The sequence below is a fragment of the Sminthopsis crassicaudata genome, chromosome 6 (assembly GCF_048593235.1).
Source record: "Sminthopsis crassicaudata isolate SCR6 chromosome 6, ASM4859323v1, whole genome shotgun sequence".
NCBI classification, from domain to species: domain Eukaryota; kingdom Metazoa; phylum Chordata; class Mammalia; order Dasyuromorphia; family Dasyuridae; genus Sminthopsis; species Sminthopsis crassicaudata.
The window spans coordinates 9244396-9255002 of NC_133622.1; the positions used below are offsets into that span (position 1 = coordinate 9244396).

At 41.1% G+C, this 10607-nt stretch overlaps 1 pseudogene; it reads left to right on the forward strand.

Annotated features, from left to right (window-relative positions):
• The first annotated feature begins 1136 nt into the window (after positions 1-1136).
• On the forward strand, positions 1137-10300 carry LOC141546326 (RNA polymerase-associated protein RTF1 homolog pseudogene; annotated as a pseudogene).
• Positions 10301-10607: the final 307 nt, after the last annotated feature.

A 10607-nucleotide genomic window follows, 5' to 3' on the forward strand; every position in this document is an offset into this window, starting at 1 on the left:
CCTTAACCCAAATCGAGGCCCTTACTTTTTAAATAGAAATGTAATTGGCTTGAATTTCATGGCTGTATTTGGAGATTTCCTCATTTGGGTCTTCTTAGTATCAATTGAGAATGTTAAATTTATAATAATAATAATAAAAACAGATGCTTTTCTGTGAGTTCATTTAACATCCCTAAATAAATATTAAGTACTTTTTCCCAAGGAGCCTTAGAGGACTTCTCTTAAGTGGCATCTGAGGAATAACTTTCAATTAATATTGAAGAAGTAGAATGGAATAGCTTATGATCAATACCCATTTTTCTCTGCTGTATTTCTAATGATATAATTAATGTAGTGATGAGTTTGCCTTGGCAACTAAGGCTTACCATGAAAAACACCACTCCTAGGGGAAAAAATACAACTTCAACTTTAAATACTTTTTAATCTCTTCACATTTATCATCACCTTTGTTTCCAACCAATTCAACAAGCATTTCTTTTTTAATAATATTTTATTTTTCCCCAATTACAAACAACTTTAACTTTTTTTTTTCATTTTGAATTCCAAATTCTCTGCTTCCTTCCCTCCTTTCCCCTCTCCCTGAGATGGTAAGCAATCAGATATAGCTTTTGTGTGTGTGTGTGTATGTGTGTGTGTGTGTGTGTATGTGTGTGTGTGTGTGTGTGTGTGTGTGTGTGTGTGCAATCACACAAAACATATTTCCATATTGGTCATTTTCTAAAAGAGAACTAAGAAAAGAAAGAAAAGAAAGCAAGCTTTGATCTGTACTCAGACAATCAGTTCTTTCTCCAGAGACAGACGGCATTTTTCATCAGGAGTCCCTTGGGTCATTGCGTGGCTGAGAAGACTGAAATCATTCACAGTTTCCACAAGCATTTCTCAAGTGTACACTATAAACAACAGCACCGGCACTGGGGAGTGACGGCCCTACTCAGACTCACCTCGTGCACCATCTTCTTCATGAGCCCCTTCTCCAAGGTCTCCTCAGTTATTTGTATACCTGGCTTTTATCTCCAATAAAATGTGTTGTAAGTTAATTGAGAACAGGGACTGTTTCCTTTTCTGTTACACCCAGTGACTGGTACATAAGCTGCACATGGTAAGGGCTTTTAAAATTTAATTGAACAAGGTGCAACATGGCAGGAGGTGGGAAGTAATTATTACTGTTAGGTTTCCTAAAGAAGGTACCGTTTGAGTCAAATAGAATTGGGAGGGACAGCTAGGTGGCGCTTTGGAGAGAACACCAGCCTTGAATTCAGGAGGACCTGAGTTCTAATCTGTTTTCAGACACTTAACACTTCCTGGCTGTGTGACCCTGGGCAAGTCACTTAACTCAGGGGGAAAAAAAATAGAATTGGGAATGCTTGGTGATTGGCCAGCTCGAAGAGGTGAAGAAACTGAAAAGGTCAAAGTCAGCACAAGGATTTTCAATATGGAAGCCTTGTTTGGAAAGTGTTGACCCTGTAAATATACCACAGGGCCATCCTTTTCCTCACTGTTACAGAAAAAAATGCTATTAAGTATTTTGCACCAAAATTGGATCACTGAGAAGCATGAAACTCTTGAGCTGTTAGCTGCCATGAAAACAGATGTGAGATGGGGCAAGCCTGAGACAAGTCCTAAGCCAGTCCGGGTCTCCCTCCCTCCACTTTGACCTCTGAATTAATGTGCAGAAAGAGCACGAGTTCCGAGTACCCTCTGCATTGTGGGGGCTGCATTTGGGGTCCCAGAGCCTTCAATAGTTCTATGAAACTCCAGAAGGGATAGGACACAGAAGAACGATGCACCGCTGGGAGCAAATTGCCTTGCTTAGCTCAGCCTCCATCATTTCCTTATCTGGAATTTGAGGACATTAGACTAAATCGAGGGTTCTGAACCATTTGTAGGCCATGGTCTGGTAAATTCCATGGCCTCCTTCTCAGAATAATGTTTCTAGTGGCACTACATAAAATAGATAGAAATATAAAAGAAATCAATTATTTTAGTTACAATGAAATAATTAAGAACCTCTGTATTAAATAACTAAAATGTCTTCTATTTCTAATATTCCACCACTCGATGAATCTAAAATCATCAGATGAAAAAAATCATAGATTGAGAACTAGAAGGGACCTCAGAAGCCATCTAGTCTGAACCAATCTGTCTCCCGACTAAGTTCTTGTATTAACCCGTTTTTACAGTTAAGGCAAAGAAGAGTTAAATGACTTACCCAGGCTCACATAGCTAGTGAGTGTCTGAGGCTGGATTTGAACTCAGGAAATAGTTTTCCTGACTATGGCACCCCTTCATTGCTGCCCCTTTTTTTAATGACCAAGTCTCTCAGGCTATTGGTGATACCCTGAATGGATGTTGCCTCAGACAAGGGAGACCTGGGGAATACCTCAGCTGAACCAGGCCACAGAACCCTGGGCTCTGGTGACTGAGGGTGATAGTTTTGCATCACTTAAATCCAATTATGTGTAAGACCTCCCCCTCCTGAGGTCACTGGCCTCCTCTAGAACTCAGGATGAACAACCCCAACAACTAGAGATACCTACGTGACACCAAGCCAGTGACTTCACCTTTCCGAGCCTCAGTTTACTCATCTCTAAAATTTGCATTGTGGACTAGAAGCCTTTGAAGGTCCCTCCCAGTTTTAAATCCCATGCCCAATTTAAATGCAGCCATTGGCAGATAATTCAATAACAAATTACAGTGGGTTTTTTCCCTTTTCAATAGAAAGTTTTATTTATACTTTCTGGATTTGTTATTTTTTTTATATCACTGTTGCTTCCCAACAGTTTCGCCTCCCTGAGAATTCTTCAGAGCAAGGAAAAACAGCTAAGTTAAACAAACCAATGTACGCATGTAACAAACCATGTCCATCAGACCGCACAGTCACAGCCACACAGCCAAGGGGTGTAGAGAATAAGATCTCACTATGTCTACTGTTTTCTTGCAGAAAAGCATGTGATTCCATGGAACAGAACACGGCTATATAGGCTTCCCTTGGACGAGATGTTTCCCATACATATAAGAATCAGGTAAGATTCTATGGCAGTCTTGAAAGGATAACTTTGTTTAATTTTCTAACACCAACATCAAATGGTACATAAAGCATATTGACATATACTGGCCTGAGACATTCTTAGGTTCTGTTTTCTTGTGTATCTGCAAATTTGTACATGGTTACCCTTGACTCTCCCCCATAATATGATCTGCTCATTTCCAGGAAACACACAGAATGAAATAAAAACTAGTTTGTCTTTATCTGGAGACAAAGCCTGTTATAAAAGGACAGACAGCAAAAAGATTTAAGAGTAAGTGATTTCAAAGTGGAGGAGAGCGCATACATTCACCAATGGTATAACCAGCAAAAGTCTCTCCCAGAAATGCAAATTAAAACAATTGTGAGGTACTACCCTCTACCTATTAGATAGGATTATTCCTATCATTTTATTTTTCTTTTTATTATTCCTTCCTGGAATTTATGACCAGAGGAGAATTAGAGATCATTATTGATCACAAAATAGAAGATTTTGATTACATCAAACTAAAAAGTTTCTGTACAAACAATACTAATGCAAACAAGATTAGAAGGGAAGTAAAAAATTGGGAAAATATTTTTAAAAGGAAAGGTTCTGACAAAGATCTCATTTCCAAAATATATAGAGAACTGACCCTGATTTATAGGAAACCAAACCATTCTCCAATTGACAAATGGTCAAAGGGATATGAACAGACAATTCTCAGATGATGAAATTGAAACTATTTCCACTCATATGAAAGAGTGTTCCAAATCACTACTGATCAGAGAAATGCAAATTAAGACAACTCTGAGATACCACTACACACCTGTCAGATTGGCTAAGATGACAGGAACAAATATTGATGAATGTTGGAGGGGATGTGGGAAAACTGAGACACTGATACATTGTTGGTGGAGTTGTGAAAGAATCCGGCCATTCTGGAGAGCAATTTGGAACTATGCCCAAAAGGTTGTCAAACTGTGCATACCCTTTGACCCAGCATTGCTGTTATTGGGATTATATCCCAAAGAAATACTAAAGAGTGGAAAGGGACCTGTATGTGCCAAAATGTTTGTGGCAGCTCTTTTGGTTGTAGCTAGAAACTGGAAGTTGAATGGATGTCCATCCATTGGAGAATGGTTGGGTAAATTGTGGTATATGAAGGTTATGGAATATTATTGCTCTGTAAAAAACGACCAGCAGGAGGAATACAGAAAGGCTTGGAGAGACTTAAATCAACTGTTGCTGAGTGAAATGAGCAGAACCAGAAGATCACTATACACTTCAACAACAATACTGTATGAGGATGTAGTCTGATGGAAGTGGAAATCTTCAACATAAAGAAGATCCAACTCACTTCCAGTTGATCAATGATGGACAGAAATAACTATACCGAGAGAAGGAACACTGGGAAGCGAATGTAAATTGTTAGCACTACTGTCTATGTACCCAGGTTACTTATACCTTCGGAAGCTAATAATTAATGTGCATCAAGAAAATGGTATTTACACACATATATTGTATCTAGGTTATATTGTAACACATGTAAAATGTATGGGATTACCTGCCATCGGGGGCAGGGAGTGGAGGGAGGGAGGGGATAATTTGGAAAAATGAATAAATAAATAAAAAGAAAAAGAAAAAAGAAATATCCATTATAGCCAAGGCTTCTATTAGATAATGTAGAAAACAGAAAATAGGATTCCCAATTCCTGCTTCCAAAGAGCTTTCAGTCTAAAGAAAGCAGAACTGAACCAAGAGACTAAACTTTGATTATGCTACACAGAGAGCCATGAAGGGGTTGTTCCTAGTGTTTTAAATCAGTGAAGGAGAGAGATGGTCAACTAAGAAGAACTGCTTTCAGGACTAATCTTATAAAAGTGGTTATTAATAAGAAAAAAGAATAATTAAAAAGAAAACAATAATGAATGCAAAAAGGCCAAAAATACTATGGAAGCTAATGCCTTCATATCAAAGGAATCATGACAAAAATTTGAAAATCAAACAGGGGGCAGCTAGGTGGCACAGTGGATAGAGCACCAGCCCTGAATTCAAGAGGACCCGAGTTCAAATCTGACCTCAGACACTTAAAACTTTCTAACTGTGTGACCCTGGGCAAGTCAATTAACCCCAGCCTGGGGGCGGGGGGAAGATCAATCAAACAATAAATATTTATTAAGCACCAACTATAAGATAGGCACTATGCTAAGCTCTGGGGATACAAAAAAAAAAAAAAAAAAAAAAAAAAAAAAGGTAAAAGACATTTCCTGCCCTCAATGAGCTTACAAATGAGTAAAGAACAAATACAGGGAGAGTAAGATACATGCAAAATAAATAGGAAAGAGTTAAAAGGAAGAGCACAACAGTGGAAGAATAAAAATCAGACAAGAGAGAGGGAGAACTTAGAGGTGGTATTCTGAATATTGAGTATTTCAGTAGGAGTTTAGATTATAAATTCATAGATCTTTTAACTAGAAATACATAAGTATAATCCCATCATTTTACTCATAAAATAAAGTTAAGGTTCATGGGGGTTACAAAATTTGCTCAATACTCATCCCTTGTTGGTGGAGTTGTGAATCGTCCCAATCACTCTAGAGAACAATGTAGAACTATGCTTAATGGACTATAGAAATGTGCATACTCTTTAATTCAACAATACCACTACTAGGTCTAACTCCAAAAGGTCAGAGAAAAGAGGAAAGGACCTATGTGTATAAAAATATTTATAGCAGGTCTTTTTTGTGGTTGCAAAAAGTTGAAAATTGAAGGACTGTCCATCAATTGAGGAATGGCTGAATAAAATGTGTTGTGTGGCTATGATGGAATACTTTAGTGCTATAAGAGATTATGAACAGCATAGTTCAGGAGGGAGGAAGAAAGGAAGGGAGAGAGGGAGGAAAATTGACTAAGATCACACAGAAAGTATGAAAGCAAGGGGAATAGGAAGGTGGACTATCGGAATCTAAAACCAATTTTTTGTTTCCCACCCATATCACCTTGTCTTCCATTCTAGTATACAACTAAGACACAAAAAGCGTTAAATAAAATTTGTTTTCTTACCATATCCACTTACTCAATGCAGCTGATGGCTTTGCCCATTACCCCAATAGCAATTGCCCATTGTTCTTAAATGTCCCTTGGGCAGGCTGTGAACCCCTTCTCAGAATCACATTTTAAATGCATAAAATATAATGCACACGATTATAAGGGAAAACAATTTTACTAAAATACAGCCGTCAAAAAATGGAGTCCAGATGAAGAATCTTTATTCTGGGTTAAAAGGGAAGGGAAAGTTATTAGCAGAACAGAAATAAGGATTTTCTTATTTGCAGATATCTCAAATACGCACACACCAATGAGATGGTGTTTCGTCAGGCTTGGGGAAATGCCAGAAGTGAAGTGGATCCAGACTTCAGCTCAAGGGAAAAGCAAATTTCTCAGTGACCGAAGCTGCCCACCGAGGGCCAGGGGAAAGAACTCTGAGCTTGGAGCCAGAGGGTCTGCTCTCCCCTGTTTGCTACTTGCAAACCTTAACCTCTCAAGCCTCTTTCATCACCTGAAAAGCAAGAGGGTCCACCCAGTAATAAATAAGTAGCCACTTTTGTACCTCAGGCAAAAAACACCGAAGGGCCTCTCCAATCAACTCAAATCAACCAATGTTTGGGTGGCTGTCAGGATGCTGGGAAGATGCCCCTGGGGAGGGGGCCTCCCATGGGATTAGCAAAGAGAAGGCCCCGGGAGAAGCTCACAGGGAGCTTGCCAACTTCCTATTTTCACTAATTATCCTCAAAAGTGTTAAGCTCAGAGGTTTCCTTGTTGCTAAAAAAACAACTTTTGCTTTCTGAATTTCAGCTGTTTGGAGGAGAATTCCCTCTAGTGGGGCCTTGGTCTAGATACATGAAGGAAGGGGAATGAAAAAAGCTGATTAAACACAGGTGTTGATGAAGCCCCAAACAGAACACAAGCTCCTTGAGGGCAGGGATGGCCTTATTTTTGTGTTTCCATCCCTGTTCCATCCCAGATAGTGTCCCTGGTATAATAAGAAAATGGATGATAAATGTGTGTTGCTTCAACAAGTGATTGAACAGAAGCATTCTTTGGAAAGGAGTTGGTCTTCCTGGCCTTCCCATCCAACCCTGAAAAGCCAGGGGCTCAAATTCTGTGACAACACTGCTCCATGGGGGGTTACAAAGTTGTGTTAGAGGCAGGTCTTCCAGCCCACCCCTGTTAAAAGAAAAAGCCGCCCTTTGCCACTGTTCCCAGATTCTCCTAAAGCCATTGGTGAAGGACCAGTCCCTCCCCAGAGAACCTTTTGATTTATACTGCAATCATGGTTACATCGGTGTGAAGAGGAAATGTTTTTCCTGTTGAAAACTGTTTGCATTTTTGTTTTTCTTCCCAGGTTCTTTTTACCTTCTGAATCCAATTCTCCCTATACAACAAGAGAACTGTTCGGTTCTGCACACATATATTGTATCTAAGATAGACTATAACATATTTAACATGTATAAGACGATATGCCATTTAAGGGAGGGAGTGGAGGGAGGGGAAAATTCAGAATAGAAGTGAATACAAGGGATAATGTTGTGAAATTACCCATGCATACGTACTGTCAATAAAAAGTTATCAAAAGAAAAAAAAAAAAAGAAAGAAAAAAAGGAAAGTGATAAATGTTGGGAAATCAAAGAAAATATATGCACAAATAAGAAAGCATGTTAATGGTTACATAGGAGAAAGAACTTCCCTGAATGCCATAAAGAAAACTCGTTCACTAGAGTTCTATTACACAGGACATACTTCCCCTTTAAAGGAGTTTACACCTTTAGTCTTCTGAAAGGAGTTTACACCTTTAGTCTTCTGAAAGGAGTTTACACCTTTAAAGGAGTTTACACCATTCTCTGGGAGGATAAAAGGAGCCAGGATTCAGGAAGAAGAGGATTCGAGATTCTACCTTCTCTCTGGCTGGAGGTTCCAGAAACCTGCTCACAGAGAAAAGGATTTACAGAAAAGAAACCTTCTCCCAGAGAAGGATCGCAATTGACAGACAACAGGACACTACATTTTGGCTCCAACTCGAGGCAAGGACTGTGGCTTACCCTGACTCTGGCTGATTCGGAGCCCTTCAGAGGGGGCAAGCTTGGACTTTACATTTTGGCACCGGAACAGGGCGTCCGGCGTGGGAGCTGGGGTACCATCATGGACAAGAAGCGGAAAAGCCGCGTTGTGATCCACTCTGACATGGAGGACAGCAGCAGTGATGAGAACCTGGATCAGGAGCTCTTGCCCCTAGCCAAACGGAAACGGAGTGACTCCAAGGAGGAGGAGCAACCTGTTAGTCAGCCTGCCGCTTCTTCAGACTCTAAAACATCAGACAGTGATGATGAGTGCACAGTTGGAGGTGCAACAAATAAGAAAAAAGGAAAAACTAGGAAGATAGAGAAGAAGGGAACCATGAAAAAACAGACAAACCAAGCTGCTTCCTCAGACAGCTCTGACAAAGACATCTCAGCTGAGAGTTCAGCCCCTGAAGAAGGTGAAGTGTCTGACTCCAACAGTAACAGTTCCTCCTCCAGCTCAGATTCAGATTCTTCTTCTGAGGATGAGGAATTCCATCATGGGTATGGAGAAGACCTCACGGGAGATGAAGAAGATAGGGCCCGTTTAGAACAAATGACGGAGAAGGAGAGAGAACAGGAATTGTTTCACAGGATAGAAAAGAGAGAGGTGCTGAAGAGAAGGTCTGAAATGAAGAAGAAATTAAAAATAGCCAAGAAGAAAGAGGAAAAGAAAAAACAAGAAGAACGAGAGAAGAAAAAACTTACACAGATTCAAGAGTCCCAGCTCATGTCCCATAATAAGGAGCGGCATTCCAAGCAGGATAACAAACTAGACAAAAAATCTCAGGCCATGGAAGAACTGAAAGCAGAGAGAGAAAAACGGAAGAATAGAACAGCTGAGCTGCTTGCCAAAAAACAACCATTAAAAACAAGTGAAGTTTACTCTGATGAGGACGATAAGTCCAGTGAGAAGACAGATGGTTCATCTAGGATGACATCATCTGATGAAGAAGAGGAAAAGGAAGAGGTTCCTCCCAAATCCCAGCCGGTTTCTCTGCCTGAAGAGTTGAACCGAGCGCGGTTATCCCGGCACAAGCTGGAACAGTGGTGTCACATGCCTTTCTTTGCTAAGGCAGTCCCAGGATGTTTTGTGCGGGTTGGCATCGGGAACCACAACAGTAAACCTGTCTATCGGGTTGCTGAAATCACCGGCGTGGTAGAAACACCCAAGGCTTATCAGTTGGGTGGCACTAGGACAAATAAAGGATTGCAGTTGAGGCATGGCAACGACCAGCGAGTAATCCGCTTGGAGTTTGTCTCAAACCAAGAGTTCACAGAAAGTGAATTTAGGAAATGGAAAGAGGCGATGCTTTCTGCTGGCCTGCAGCTCCCTACCTTGGATGAAATCAACAAGAAGGAAGTGTCCATTCAAGAAACTTTGAATTATCAATTCAATGATCGGGATATCGAAGAGATTGTAAAAGAGAAAGCGAGATTCCGAAAAGCTCCACCCAACTATGCCATGAAAAAAATGCAGCTTCTGAAGGAGAAGGCCATAGCAGAAGATTTGGGAGACCAAGCCAAGGCGAAACACATCCAAGATCAACTGATTGAGTTGGAGAAAAGGGCAGAGGCCCTAGATCGGCAACGAACAAAGAATATTTCTGCCATCAGTGACATCAACCAACGAAATCGGGAGTGGAACATTGTTGAGGCTGAGAAAGCCCGTGTGGCTGAAAGTCACAACATGAAAAATCAACAGATGGACCCCTTCACTAGGCGGCACTGCAAACCGACTATCGTCTCCAATTCCAGAGACCCTGCTGTTCAAGCTGCCATCGTGGCTCAGCTGAACGCACAATATGGCTCGGGGGCATTACCAGATGCTCCTAAGGAGATGAACGAGCACAAAGACATCGACTCTAAGTCAGCCAGTGACCTCTCAGAGGACCTGTTCAAAGCGCATGATTTTGATGTGAACATCGACTTGCAAATTCCCAGTTGGGAATTAAAGACACTGGCCATCACTCCAAAGGCTCCCCCAGCCCAGGGTGGTGCCCCCAAAAGATCTCTGAATTTAGAAGATTATAAGAAACAACGAGGACTTATTTGAGCAAGCCCAGCCTGCTGCTTCGGACCCTGCATGCGCCACGAGGATGTTCCTCTTCTCCTCTTCTCCCTCGGTTTGCCCTCTTTGGGCTGGAGCGGCAGGGGTGCTGGGAAGGACTTAGGAACATGTATTAAAGTCCCATTTTGTGATGATTTGAGCGTGTTCTTTACCTACTTCTAACATGTATTAGGATACTATGTCTTTATGGAATCGTGTCATTATGTGTAATATCTAAATCAAAAGAAAGGGGGGATGTTGGGGTCTTACTAGGTGGTAATAATCAAAAAGGCAGCTCTTGATGTTGAGTTGTTGGGTATCAGCCCACTTGTGGCTCAGTGGCTAGAAGGCGAGTGGGAAAGACTCCTGCTCCTGAGCTCACACGTGGCCCCACACACTTCCCAGAGGCCCCTGGTAATGGGGAACGCTTTC